Source organism: Camelina sativa, chromosome 16 (assembly GCF_030686135.1).
Source record: "Camelina sativa cultivar CO46 ecotype springtype chromosome 16, ASM3068613v1".
In the NCBI taxonomy this organism is placed as follows: Eukaryota; Viridiplantae; Streptophyta; class Magnoliopsida; order Brassicales; family Brassicaceae; genus Camelina; species Camelina sativa.
The window spans coordinates 16,305,763-16,320,009 of record NC_141895.1 but is presented as its reverse complement, the minus strand read 5'-3'; the positions used below and the strand labels follow the sequence as shown (position 1 = coordinate 16,320,009).

General features: G+C 37.1%; 1 pseudogene across 1 annotated transcript; it reads left to right on the top strand.

Annotated features, from left to right (window-relative positions):
* The first annotated feature begins 1,369 nt into the window (after positions 1-1,369).
* LOC104753578 (uncharacterized) lies at positions 1,370-4,907 on the top strand (annotated as a pseudogene). The gene is made up of 9 exons (XR_015585022.1): positions 1,370-1,625; positions 1,725-2,285; positions 2,348-2,917; positions 2,989-3,319; positions 3,426-3,687; positions 3,763-3,958; positions 4,030-4,388; positions 4,458-4,601; positions 4,700-4,907. The product of XR_015585022.1 is annotated as an uncharacterized LOC104753578 (transcript).
* The last annotated feature ends 9,340 nt before the right edge of the window (positions 4,908-14,247 follow it).

Sequence of the window (14,247 nt, the reverse complement as noted above, 5' to 3'; positions counted from 1 at the left end):
ATACTTTGAATCCACCTCTCTATAGTCATTCACCCAACCTCAAATCTTTCTCCTGAGCAAACCGCACTTTGCTCAGAAGATCTGCCCTATCAGTCACCTTCAAACCCAACAACTCCTGAGAAATAGAACAAAAACCCAATGCACTAATCTCTCTTACCAAAGTCTCCATAACCTACTCCTGAGTCGAAGCCGTCCGCTTCCGACTCAAGGCATCAACAACCAAATTAGCCTTACAATGGTGATAGGCTATCCCCAAATCATAATTTGCCACTAGCTTCATGCACCGCCTCTGCTAGGCGAAGTGAATATATACTTCTTCGTGGTTAGTTTTGCAATTGACCAAGTTTGATTTTCCCCAAGTAGACTTCAAACGAAGTCTCCAGACACGTTGACTGCGTTTGCAGTCTGCCGTGGTCATTTTTGGGGTTGACCAATATTTTAATTTATTTAATTAGTAGATTTCTTTTGCAGTCAGCTAATTTATTTTTAATCAATAATATTATGGTCAATGTTTTTATATTTGGTCAACTCCAAAAATAGCCAAAATAGAAGTCTACTCTTTTATTATGGTAAGAAGACTTCGTCCGACAGTCGTAACTAAAAAGTCAAGAATTTGGTCAATTGCAAAAATACATAAACCAGTTTAAAATTAAAGAATAATTACTTTGTAAACAAGATCCTTAGCTAAACCAAAGAAATACAAAAAATTGAGAAATTTTCGTTTTTACTATTTTATTTGTTGTTATTATTTTCTGATGTTTCCTTTTGCACTAAATCTAGGCGTCGCCCACATCATCACCTGATTTTTCTTGGGTCAGAAGATGGGCCTGGATTTATAGATAAATTTAAAACCCAATAACCTCAATTAATACCAAAACCTTCACCAAGATATCGAAAAGTAACACAAAAAAGCTTCGAAATTTTGAGAAATAGGCATGTTTTAAGCTTAACCGTATAAACCGGTTTAAAATTGAAGAATAGTTACTTTACAAACAAGACCCTTAACTAAACCAAATTGGAACCTTTACAGCAAGTGGATCACTTCTTCTTCTTTCCCTCCAATTCCTAATCGTCCATGTCCCCTTCTAGAAACTTCTGTTTCTCCTGTCTCCCTAAACCAAACCCTTTGTCTCGGAGTTAATCAATCAACTTCGACAACAACTCGAAATCAAAGTAAGCGGCTACAATTTTATTGCCATACGCTGTAATGTTCAAGCCGATGTATGGTTTAGTTTTTTTTTTTTTTTTTTTTTTTTCAATTCGAATCGCAAAAACCTAAGACGTACGGTTTCCCCAGAAAGAACAATTCGAAAAAACCTTACTTTACCTTTCAATGATTCATGGTTCTTTTAAAAATCGTTCCTTTGACTTCGTTGTTGAGCCAAAATCACTATGTGTAGTAAAGATCGAACCTTTGAGGGTTTTTTTAGCGTAACAAGTTTTGGGTTTTAAAGCTCACTTTTTTTGTTTTTTTTCCTTTTTCTAATATTCTATAAATTGAGAAATTGAGTTTGGTAACTGTATTATAAATGCCAAGAATGCGTATTGAAGGAAGAGATTTAGTCGATCTTGTGTTTTCATGGTCTCTTGAAGAAGTACTCAATGTGGATCTTTACAAAGGACAGGTTCTGTTTTATCTTCTTCTTGTGTCTCTTGTCCGTTCTAGTAAACAGAAGCTTATCTTTCTATAGAGTAATCTTTTTGTATTTGATTGCTTTCAACAGATTGAGAAGATTCCTATGGAGTTTGAATCAACCGGAGACTACTTCAAGTCCTTTATCCCTCCACTTATCGAAGAAACACATGCCGCTTTATTGTCGAGTATGAGGAAGTTGTGGCAAGCACCTGTGGTTGAAATAAGCTACATTATGCAAACTGCAGAGTTTAAGCTTCCTAATGAATTGTTTTATAAAGTGCGTTTGAGTGGAATGAGTAATACCGTTAGTGATGAGGCTAGTACGAAGTTGATGCCTAGAGATCTCATTGCGCTGACAGATCAAAGGCCAAATCGTGTTGATGATGCCTGCAATTTTTCAAATGAACCTTATATAGTTGCTTTAGTGTGGAAGGCAGATCCAGACAGGCCTAATGATGTCACTATCTTGGCTTCGAAACCCCTTTTCTTTGAAAATGTCCGGAGGAAGAAGAATGGGAAGATAGAAAGCCTTTTTGGTATTCATCTGGTCAATTTAACTACTAATATTCGTAGCTGGAACGCATTGCATCCTGGTGTAGAAGGTGCAAACTTGAATCTTATCTCAAGAGTCCTTCAAAGAAACAGTGAGGTAAACGAAATAAAGGACATGATGTAAATGAAAACATAGCAGCACAAGTTTCTGATTTTCAGGGGAAAGATAAACCTTCTCACTCATTACAGGATTATCTTCCAAAAAGATTCTGTGATCTCAGGAAAGATCTGGACCTTGTTTTCACAACTTTATGCACACATTTGCCTACTGCTTTGCTGTCATCTCAAGCCGCAACACGTATGTATGAAGCTATTAACCTTCTCAGAGATGTTACAATTTCAGCTACACCAGATGGTGTAACTGGTGAAGGACTAAAATCTGTCCTAATTGCTAATGGAGAAGAAAGTGACAGACTCAACAGACAACATATGACGGTAGAGGATGATTATCTAAAGCTGTGAAGATCAATCCTTGAGATTTTCCCACTTCCAGCTGTAAGTGATAGGCATCATATTAAAGAGCTTTGCTTGGGGCACGCTTGCCTGCTTTTCTCTACAGCATCATGCTCTGCGTGGTTATATACCGGAACACCGATACAGCTTCTTGTGATCGATGAAGCTGCTCAGTTAAAAGAATGTGAATGAGCCATTCCTCTGCAGCTTCCCGGAATCCAACATGCATTTTTGATTGGAGATGAGAGGCAACTTCCTGCAATGGTCGAAAGCAAGGTATGCGACTCTGTGTCCTGGCAACTCACTTCTCCCTCTCCTTAACTAACCTTTATTTTAAAACTATACAGATTGCTCTAGAGGCAGAATTTGGGAGAAGTCTCTTTGAAAGACTGGCTCTTCTTGGACATAAGAAATACATGCTAAACATCCAGTACCGGATGCATCGCTCGATAAGTATCTTCCCAAACAAAGAGTTCTACGAAATGCAGATTCTAGATGCTCCAATGGTCAAGCAAAGAAACTATACGAAGCAATATCTTCCTGGAGAAATGTATGGACCTTACTCTTTCATCAACATAGCATATGGACGAGAAGAATATGGGGAAGGACAAGGACGTAGTCTGATAAACAATGTTGAGGTTGCTGTGGTCATGGATATATTAGCCCACCTTCTCCAAGGTGATGTTTGATTTTATACAGTTGGTAAAGAAGTCTATAAAAAAGTTGGTCTCTCTTTGGTTTTGGTACAATGAAACAGACTTTCTTGTTTGTTTATTAAATGCAGTTTCAGAGAAAACAAAAATACGCATAAACGTTGGTGTTATTTCCCCTTATAAGGCTCAAGTAAGTGCAATCCAAGAAAAGATTCATGAAACATGTAGAGGTAATGCAGGTGGACTCTTCTCTGTGAGGGTTCGCACTGTGGATGCGTTTCAAGGTGGCGAAGAGGATATTATAATAGTTTCAACTGTTAGGTCCAATGGTGTTGGAAGGGTTGGATTCCTTGCAGACCGCCGAAGAGCAAATGTATTACTCACTCGAGCAAGGTAATTTAGGCATATCTCATTTCTTTGGTTATTGCAAGTGAATGTGTCTATATTATTATTTGTGTTTTTCTATAGGTTCTGCTTATGGATACTTGGAAATGAGGCAACTTTGATGAATAGCAAGTCTGTGTGGAGGAATCTGGTAAAAGACGCAAAGGAACGTGGCTGTTTCCATAGTGCCGCAGAAGACGAGTCATTAGCGCAGGCTATTGCTTGTGCGAACATTGAGTTTAACCAGCTTGACAGGCCACTGAACAATTCAAAATGGAAGGTAATAATTTGATTTGTGTTCTTTTGGTTCATTCTCTTTCTTTGAGACTTGACTTTACGCATGTGAAACAGCTTTGCTTCAGCGACGAGTTCAAGAAATCTGTGGGAGAAATCAAGAACCCGGAGATTTACAGGAAGATAAAGAATTTCTTAGAAAGGATATCACAAGGTTGGCTTAATGAAGAAGAGACGGAGAGAGACAATCTGGTTTCTTCCTTGCAGCTGTTAAAACAAAGCAAGATCGACAACATTCTAAGGCTCATTTGGTCTGTAGACATTCTTAAAGAAGACTTTTACCATGTCCAAGTTCTGAAGATTTGGGATGTTGTGTCTTCGTTTGATGCTCCTGAAGCTATAAAACGTCTAGATGAAAGCCATACAAAATATACAAAAGACGAGATAGAAAAATGCAGAGCCAGATGTACCAGAGGGTGAGTGACATAACATCTTATTACTTGTAGTAAAAAGCATTGTTTATCTGATTTTTCACATTGATGCAGGGAAATAGTTGTACCCTTGAGATGGTCTGCTGAGTCTACAAATGGCATACCTGAAAATAGCTCGGTGGCTTGTTCAAGCGATGTTATGGAGACAGCTGAATCACTCAACCTCGTGGGAGAAAAGTTTTCTTCAGTACCGTCCAAGTAAGTTAATGCTTGTTTATGATATTTCAAGTACATTGAGCAAGATCAAAACACTCATTGATTCTTTTTGTATGCAAACATCACAAATGGACGCGTAGTGACTCTGTGGAACTGGAACCTCTGGAAGTTGAAAATGAAGAGCAAGATATCGAAGTAGATCAATTAGGGGATCTTTTCGCCTCCAAACTTTCTCTATGACATGGTTTCCTCATATAAGGATTTTTTTTTTTTTTTTTGGTCGAATATGTTCAATAGATTCATATGTACTTGATTCTTTTTGTTGTAAATTCGAAAATATGTTTCCACTATGTACTTCTCTAAGGTCCCAACAGAGATTAACTCTAGGAAATAGCATATAGAATGCAAGTTGTGTATCAGTCTGAATCAATATTTTCTTCTTCCTATTTCCTACATTCGAGATACTCTTATCGTTTATATATTGACTCGAGGACATCTTACCAACGTCAAGTTTTGCTTACGTGATCCAAAATCTGTAGGCTTCACGGACTTTTTGGAGGCTAGGACCGAAGCAACCATTATGGACTATGGAGTGATCTTTCGTGGCTGACAAGAGAAACTGATAATCACAATTTTTTTTTTTTTTCATCTAAAATAAAAATTTACCATTCACTACTCAAATCATGTGACTTTTTGCAATTTTTACTAGGAGTAATATCATCACAATTTTTGCAGTAATACCATTCACTATTCAAATCATGTGACTTTTGTTTATATATTTTATTTCTTTAGATGGAGATAAAACAAACAACCATTTGCCTTGACTGTTTCTCATCCTCCAAATTACAAATCAACAGAAAAATTATGCATTCATACCAAAAATGATAAACATGGACGCTATTAATGATATGAAATCTAATCGAATATAAATGCACGATTAAAATGTAATTTTTTTTTCCAGCAATTTAGCAGTAATATTTTGCATTTATTAATTTCCAATTTATGGAACGAGTGAATATTTTAATTAAAAAGATTTGAACACAACCCTTTGGAGCCTTAACTGTTGGGATTCCTAATCTTATTAGGTTTGTTTTCAAATTTCAAACAAACCAAATAGTAAAACGAAAACAAAGAGAAGAGAGCTCCTCAACTTGAGCGCCATCAGATTGTTCTCCTTCTCCATCGTCGAACTCAAACATTTCCGTAGCATATGAAGTGCTTGGCGCTCGTCTGTTTCCAACCCCTACTCAAGCCACCCCCTCACACACCTCAATCCTTCTAGGAAGCGCCATCTCCACCGCGGCGAGTTTCTCTCACGCTCTGCCTTTTCCCGGGTCACTCTCTCCTCCTCAAGCCAGGGCTGGCTGATCAAAACCAAGGTGGTGACATCGACTCCGGGAAACTTTATCTCCTCGATCCTCTACTACCATGTGAGAGCCTCGATCTTTTGGAGTTCACTATCTTCGAGATTCAAGAAGCCTACAAAGTTCTCGACTGGCAAACGAGAAGAGAAAAAATCTTACATTCAAAAGAGTGATTTTGTCAAAGACGAAAGAGGAGATCAGCGGGTTCTTGGAATCCGCTGCGATGGGAAGATTAATTAAGTACTGGAAAGGAAGACACTGGAAAGCTTAAAAAATTAGGTTATGAATTCTCCAACATTATAGTTCACAAGGTGCTAACTTACGTAAGGCATTGTTTTGTGGATTAGTTCCAAACTTGAAATATGTAGCTACGGACCTCCAGGTCCTCGGTCCTCCACTTGGTGATCTGGAGAGATGACCTTTGTGGAGTCCTGTGGAGAGCTTTATATTGTCGACTGCCTCTTTCAGGAGAATTATCGGAAGAGAAAAGCTTATTAAAATTCTGATTCACTGGAAACTATGACGGAGAAGAAGAAGAATCAAGAACCACTACGGTTCTAACAAACCTATTAAGGAGAAATAAATGTGTATATTACAAAGCTTAACCATACTCCTTCAATCTAATCTTCCTTATATACTAACACATATTAACCAAAATAATTGAACCAGTGTTAACCGGTTGTGAACCAGTCAATAACCAATCTTCATATATCCTAATACGCCCCTCTCAAGTCTGTAGCTTCAAGGATGTCTGGTTTGGAAGATACAGGCTTGATAATGACATCTTAGAAAGCAATCCATAGAAAGGACCTGGATGAAGAGGTTTGGTGTGAATGTCAGCATGTTGATTCTCCGAAGGAACATGAAAAACCTTGAGAGTGCCCGCTTTTATCTGATCTCTAACCTTGTGACAATCGATTTCTATATGCTTTGTCCTCTCGTGGAAAACATGATTCATAGCAATATGCAGAGCCGACTTGTTGTCACAATATAGTTTAGCTGGTCCTGCAACTGGGAGTCGAAGATCCTTGAACAACTGCTGCAACCAAATGAGTTCACATGTCGCCTGAGACATACTCTGATACTCAGATTCTGTGCTACTTCGACTGGTGACACCCTGTTTCTTAGACCGCCATGAAATCAGTGAGTTGTCAAGATATATACAATAATCGGTAATAGACCTGCGAGTATACTTACAGTTCCCCTAGTCAGCGTCACAAAATCCATTCAAGCACAGTTCAGAATCAACATAATACATTAGTCCTTGACAAGGATTGGCTTTAATGTACCGTAGAACCTTATGAGCTGCTTGGAGATGGATGTCTGAAGGTGCTGATATAAACTGGCTTAGCTGATGAACAACAAATGTAATATCAGGCCTGGTTATCGTGAGATAAAGCAGTCGTCCAATAAGTTTCCTATAAGAACGAGGATTAGACAGAGGAGTTCCCATTGCTGCAGTAAGATGGAGACTTGGATCCATAGGTACAGGACTTGGTTTACAACCAAGTAAACCTGCATCTTCCAACAAATTCTGGGCATATTTCCATTGACACACTGAAATGCCTTGAGATGAATGAGATATCTCCAGCCCTAAGAAAAATCTAGCCGGTCCAAGATCCTTTATTTTGAATTCAGACTTCAACAATGTCTTCAAGTTCTCAACTGCAGTAGGATCATTGCTAGCGATCATTATATCATCAACGTAGATCAAAGCAGCAATAGAAGACCCGGGTCTGTCTTTGACAAAAAGAGTATTATCAGCAGGTGATTGGATGAAGTAAGCCCCCAAGAAAACAGAAGATAATCGTTTATACCACTGTCGTGAAGCCTGTTTCAAGCCATAAAGTGATTTACGAAGATGACATACCGGATTGGGAGGCAAAACAACATTCGGTGGAGGAGTATAACCCTGAGGAAGACTCATGTAAATCTCCTCATCTAAGTCGCCATGAAGAAAGGCATTAGATACATCCATTTGCGTCAAACTCCATCCTTGTTTGGCAGCAGCACCAAGCAAAAATTTCACACTTGTTAGTTTGGCCAGTGGTAAGAATGTTTCCATATAGTCCAAACCTTCTTGTTGTGTAAAGCCTTGTGCAACTAGCCTCGCCTTATATCGTTCCACTGAACCATCAGGGTTATACTTAATAGTAAACACCCATTTACAACCAACAACATTTTTACCAGGAGGTAAACTCTCAACATCCCAAGTATGAGCAAGCTCGAGAGCATGAAGCTCTTCACCAGCTGCATTAGTCCACTTTTCTGATCTCATGGCTTGAGCGAAGGTTTTAGGTTCAGTTTCTAGACTATAAGAGAAGATATAAGATTGCGAAAGAGGAGTGAAACGATCCAAAGAGACTACAGAGGAAATAGGATAAGGAGTAGTATGATGTGGTGGGGAAATAACTGTTTCAGGTAAGGAAAGAGAAGAAGGTGAAGTCGTAGAGATATAAGGAACTAGAGCACAATGATATTCAGAAAGATAGGAGGGAGTCTTTACCATTCGTTTAGGCCTAACAACAGGTAAAGGGTTAGAAACTGTTCCCTGTGCTACGGTAGAAGTGTCTACACGAACAGTACGAGGTTCCATTTGTGCGATGCGTGATGCAGATGTATGAGATGCATCAAGTTCCTCAGGTATATCAATATCAACATCATCAAGAGAGTTCATAGAATCAACAAAATGTAAAGGTGTTGGCAATGGCAAAATACTATTTGGAAACATATCAACAGCCTGAGATAAAAAATCCGATGTTTTAAAAGGGAAAACATTTTCATGAAAAACCACATTACGAGAAATGAAAATTGAATGAGACTCTAAGTCTAAAAGATTGTATCCTTTATAACCAGTAGGGTAACCAAGAAAAACACAAGGTTTTGATCTAGGAGAGAACTTATTTCTATCAGGAGGATGAGTTGATGCAAAACATAAGCAGCCAAAAGTCTTTAACATTGTATAATCAGGAAGCTTATCATTAAGTATCTGAAAAGGAGACCTATCTTTTAACAATGGTGAAGGCATTCTGTTTATTAAGAAAACTGCAGTCAATATACATTCACACCAATACTTCAATGGGATATTTGATTGAAATAACAATGCTCTAGCAACATTCAATAAATGTTGATGTTTACGTTCTACAACAGAATTCTGTTGGGGTGTATAAAAACAAGAAAATTGATGCAACATACCCTGTTCTTTGACAATATCAGTAAAGGCTAACTCTGGAGCATTATCAGATCGTATGACTTTTCTTTTTGATGCATATTGTGTTGAAATCATTTTAAGAAAAGTAGGAAACACTGTAGAAACATCACTCTTATTTTTTAGCATATAGAGCCATGTTACACGAGTAAAATCATCAACCAAGGTAAAAAAGTATCGAAAACCTTCTACAGACACAATACTAAAAGGGCCCCAAACATCCAAATGAACTAGATCAAATGGTTTAGAAGCAAGATTATTATGAGAAACATAAGCTAACCGTTTTTGTTTTGCTAAAGGACATATCTGACATGAAGAAACGCTCGAAACTACAGATTTTAAAGAAGGAATCGTACTGACTAGACTTTTTAAAACTACAGATGATGGATGTCCAAGATGCTGATGCTACAGAACGTCATCAGCCAACACAGAAGCAGAAAAGGAACAAACAGCAGGCAAAGATGGTGAGAGGGTCTTTTGTTCTGTCTCAAGAATATAGAGATTATTGATGAGTCTACCCCTCCCAATCATCAAGTCCAGAGAAAGTTCCTGGATAATACAACAATGTGGAAAGAAATGAGCAGAACAAAATAAACTCTGAACCAAACAACTAATACTAATCAAATTAAATTTGAAATCAGGGACATGTAAAACATTATGCAAGATCAAAGAATGTGAAATGCATATGGTACCTGTGTGTGTGATAGGAACACGCGTACCATTCGGTAAAGTAACCGTGACACTAGAAACAGGAACTAATTCTCTAAACATTGCTAAATCAGAACAAACATGACTAGACGCACCACTATCAATAATCCAATCATTAGGTGCTAAAAAATTTTGAAGAGAAGGAAGGGCAAGCTTTTGGAAAGTAAGAATATGATTTTCATATCGTAGGCTAGTGGAAGGAAAGGGAAAAGTACCAGAAGTAGATGTTTGGGCCATAAGACCATGTTCAGTGACAGTTGCAGTAGTAGAAGTAGCCGCAGTCTCTGGAACCGGTACTTGAGTTGTATATTGAGATATAATCTGTTGTAGTTGCTGTGGAGTAAAGAGCGGAGTCTGAAAAGCATTACCATCAGGTCTAGAAGCCATAGCCGAAACAGGAGGTGCCAAAGCAGGAGGTGCTGCATACGGATAAGAAACAATCGGAGAGTATTGTGACTGTTCCGCATAAACGTTAGCAACAACATTCACCTTCTGAATAGGATCATAAGAAACCATCGACGTGCTTGGCTGATTATGAGGCATACGAGGTTGCAACTGAGGATTCTGAATTCGAGGGTTCATGGTATTGCCCTTGTAGCCACCAGAATTTGTCTTATACCCCGGAGGGAAGCCATGAAGTTTATAACACTTCTGAATCGTGTGTCCCAAACGACCACAATGTGTGCAAACAGGCTTCTGAGGTCTCACCGTATTGTAAGCAGCAATATAAGTCCCATCTCCATCAAAAGAAACTGGAGCCGATGATTGAAAAACTACATTATCAACACGAGTAAGTGGCTTAATAGTTCTCTCATCCTGGGTCACCATGTTAAAAACCTCTTCTATAGTAGGGATTGACTTCAACATCAAAATATGACGCCTACATTGCTCATAACTCTCATTCAAACCCATAAGGAATTTAGTTACTCGACTACGCTGCTGTAATTTTTCCCATTTAGCAGCAGCATCACACTCACATTTCCCACATGTGCAAACAGGCAGTTTTACATAGTTCTTGTGCTCTTCCCACAAAGAAACTAAAGAAGTATAGTAGGTGGTAACATCAAGAGAACCTTGTTCAATCTTGCTAAGTTTCTGCTCAATTGCAAATATCCTAGGAGCATCATCCTGCTTGAACATAGACAAGATACTCTTCCACATCCCCTTAGCAGTACAAATATAAAGCAAGCTCTGACCTATCTTCTTATCTACTGAGTTCATCAACCAGGTACTCACAATATCGTTACAACGTGACCAAGTGCCAAAATCACGATGAGTTTCCAAAGGTTTAGTAATCGTACCATTGATGAATCCCAATTTGTTACGCACATTCAATGCCATCAACATAGATCGTCGCCAAGAAGGGAAATCAGAAGCTGTTGTAAGCCGATCAGAAACCAAAACAAGGCCAGCATGATCATTACTGTTCAGATAGTATGGATTCTCATATTGATCCGTCTGAAAACGCGAAGGTTCAACCATCTCACGCGTGTTCAAGCTCGTTGGGTTAACCAAAGAAGGAGGTACATAAGATCCGATCCTCAATAAAAGAATAAGAAAATTTCAAGAAATCGCGGAGAAATTGAAAAAGAAATTGTGAAATTCACCACGAACTACGTAAATCAAAGACGAGAAATGAAAAACAGAATAGAAAACCCAAAGAAAACACCAACGAAGAGCTCTAAAATTGCAGCGATGAGGATTCTCACAATCTGGAGAAAAGAAATTGAACAACTCATCTTTTGCAATCGAGTTTCTCACAAAGATCCCGATGATATCAATGGAAGCGGAAGACTTAAGAGCAAAGCTCTGATACCATATTAAAATTCTGATTCACCGGAAACTATGACGGAGAAGAAGAAGAATCAAGAACCACTACGAGTTCTAACAAACTCTATTAAGGAGAAATAAATGTGTATATTACAAAGCTTAACCATACTCCTTCAATATAATCTTCCTTATATACTAACACATATTAACCAAACTAATTGAACCAGTGTTAACCGGTTGTGAACCAGTCAATAACCAATCTTCATGTATCCTAATAAAGCTGACTTCTTGTATACCAATGCGAGTCTTTTGAATGCGGAAACGGTCGGTTTCAAGGTTTATAAGTTTGATGAGGAGCGAAAGGAAAATGATTGAGGTTAAGTCCTTGGGAGACAAGGCGTTTTCGATCATGGCTGACGATACTTGTTTCTCGGTTTTGGCTAATGAGTTCTACGGACTACGGATGTCTTGAAAACCTTATTTACTTCACCGAGAAAAGACAGATCAAGGTGTTCAAGAATGGTAATGGAAGTAGCATCGCTACAATGTCGAAATTTCCTCAAGCTTGTTTCCAAATGGCTGTTCCTAGTTTTCTCTGAATGTTGTTTAATTAGGTCAAATCTACTTCTTTATAATTTACTAATTTAGAGTACCAGTCATTTTAATAAAAAGCACCTTTCCTTTCTCCTCATTTTTGGTATAGACAAAGCGTATTATGAAGAAGATGTTACATATGATAAATGTTTTCACAAGAATATATTTACTTAAGTAACACATTTATTGGATCTTCCACGAAAATGTTTGATAATTAATGATTCTAAGGCGGCCACTTAACTAGTTTCGCTACTCTTAATACTTTTTATGTAAAACAGTAACGAAACTGTGCTTTTGTAAACTTACACACAAAGTCAAAACATTTCTTTGTTTTGTTTTATAGATACGTACATGATAAACTTAAAAATAATATATATATATGTAACCAGAACAAATCTCACTTGTAAATTACTAATATATGCTAATAAACCAAGATATATCATGTATTCATTAAGTACTTCTTTTTAAAAATACAATGTATGATACAATGTATAAACAATGGAAATGGAGTAAGAAATATTAGACATAATGATAAATATAGTTAGCATTTTATTTCATCCTAATTATATTATTTCCCCAATAAAAAATTTCATGCGTCTGAAAGAAACCAATGTTGATTAGGAGAAAAAAAAACCCAATGCTCTCTACGTCAAAGAAACCAATGTTCAATTTGAAAATAAAATACGGTGCAATGATTGATTCTTAATAACATGTTATGTTGTATTGTTTTTGAAACCCGAGATTGTTATTTTCTTACTTGTTCTAAATGCAGATGCTCTTACAGTTTTTAATACTTTGCAAAATAATTTTTGGCTCACATATATCAAGTTATGCTTGGGGTGCATATATTTAAAAACCTAATACAAAAACATAAGTAAAGGATATTAATTTTAGGGTATCTTTCAACAACAAAACTAACCCCTAATATAAAATATATGTGATGTACGTACTGCGAAATACGGTGCATATACGTGTTAATTTCGAACATGAACTATATGATCAAGCTTGATGTCGTCGTTTGTCGTGCTAACGTTGGAGGTGATGATGATGCTTTTGTCCATAGCTTCCCGATTAGGGTTTCAGAAGAAGACAAATATCTTGGGCGAGCGAGGGGTCAATTTTTTATCAGACAAGTTTCACTTAAACTTCTCTTTAATTTCAAGCATCATCGAATATGTTCAAATCTTTTTGAGTGAGATATACAAGATATATAGGGGTAAAGGGCTTTCGTAGTTGGTCAAATGTTTTTGCGGTCAATCTTCCTCATGGTAGTCTAGTGGCAAAACAATCTACGTATATGATAATTATAATTAAGTTCCTCCTCCATTATTCTCAACCTCAAGACACTTCCTAGATCTTCCTCTTAAAACCATATAGAAGGCAAATATGATTTCGTGGTCTCAGACTCAATCGCTACTGATTTGTTTTTTTTTTTTTTTTTTTTCCTTTTTAGTTAGGCCTACGTACATATATCAGTTTTAAAACCTAGAACAATAATTCAACAATAAAACTAACCCCTAATACACATGTGAATATGTAATCGATGTAAGTACTATAAAATATGTGTATATATGTACGTGTTAAATTCGAACATGAACTATATGACAAAGCTTTATGTCTAGATCAATATAGCATGTGCATATATAATACTGAAAATGTGATTAATTTCGCTACATACATGATTAATCTACACCGAAACAAGTTTTAGCAGCGTTGTATTTAGTTATTTCATCACTCAACTAAACATACAATTTAGGCCTCATGTAAATCAAGTCAATTTTCTAATAAAAAAATATCTTATACATTAATGCTACAAATTTCCAGTCATACAATACTTTCCACACCAAATAAAAATTGATAACTATGAGAAGCTAAAAGTGATAAAATATCCAATGGAATAAGAAATGAGTGAAACATATATATCTAAAAATCTCCATCAACTTGGTAGGATCAGGTTTCTTTATACAGTAGAAATGTTCCCAATATATTAATATTGACTAATTGCAAACAAACCAAAATAACGAAACAAAAGAACAACAGAGAA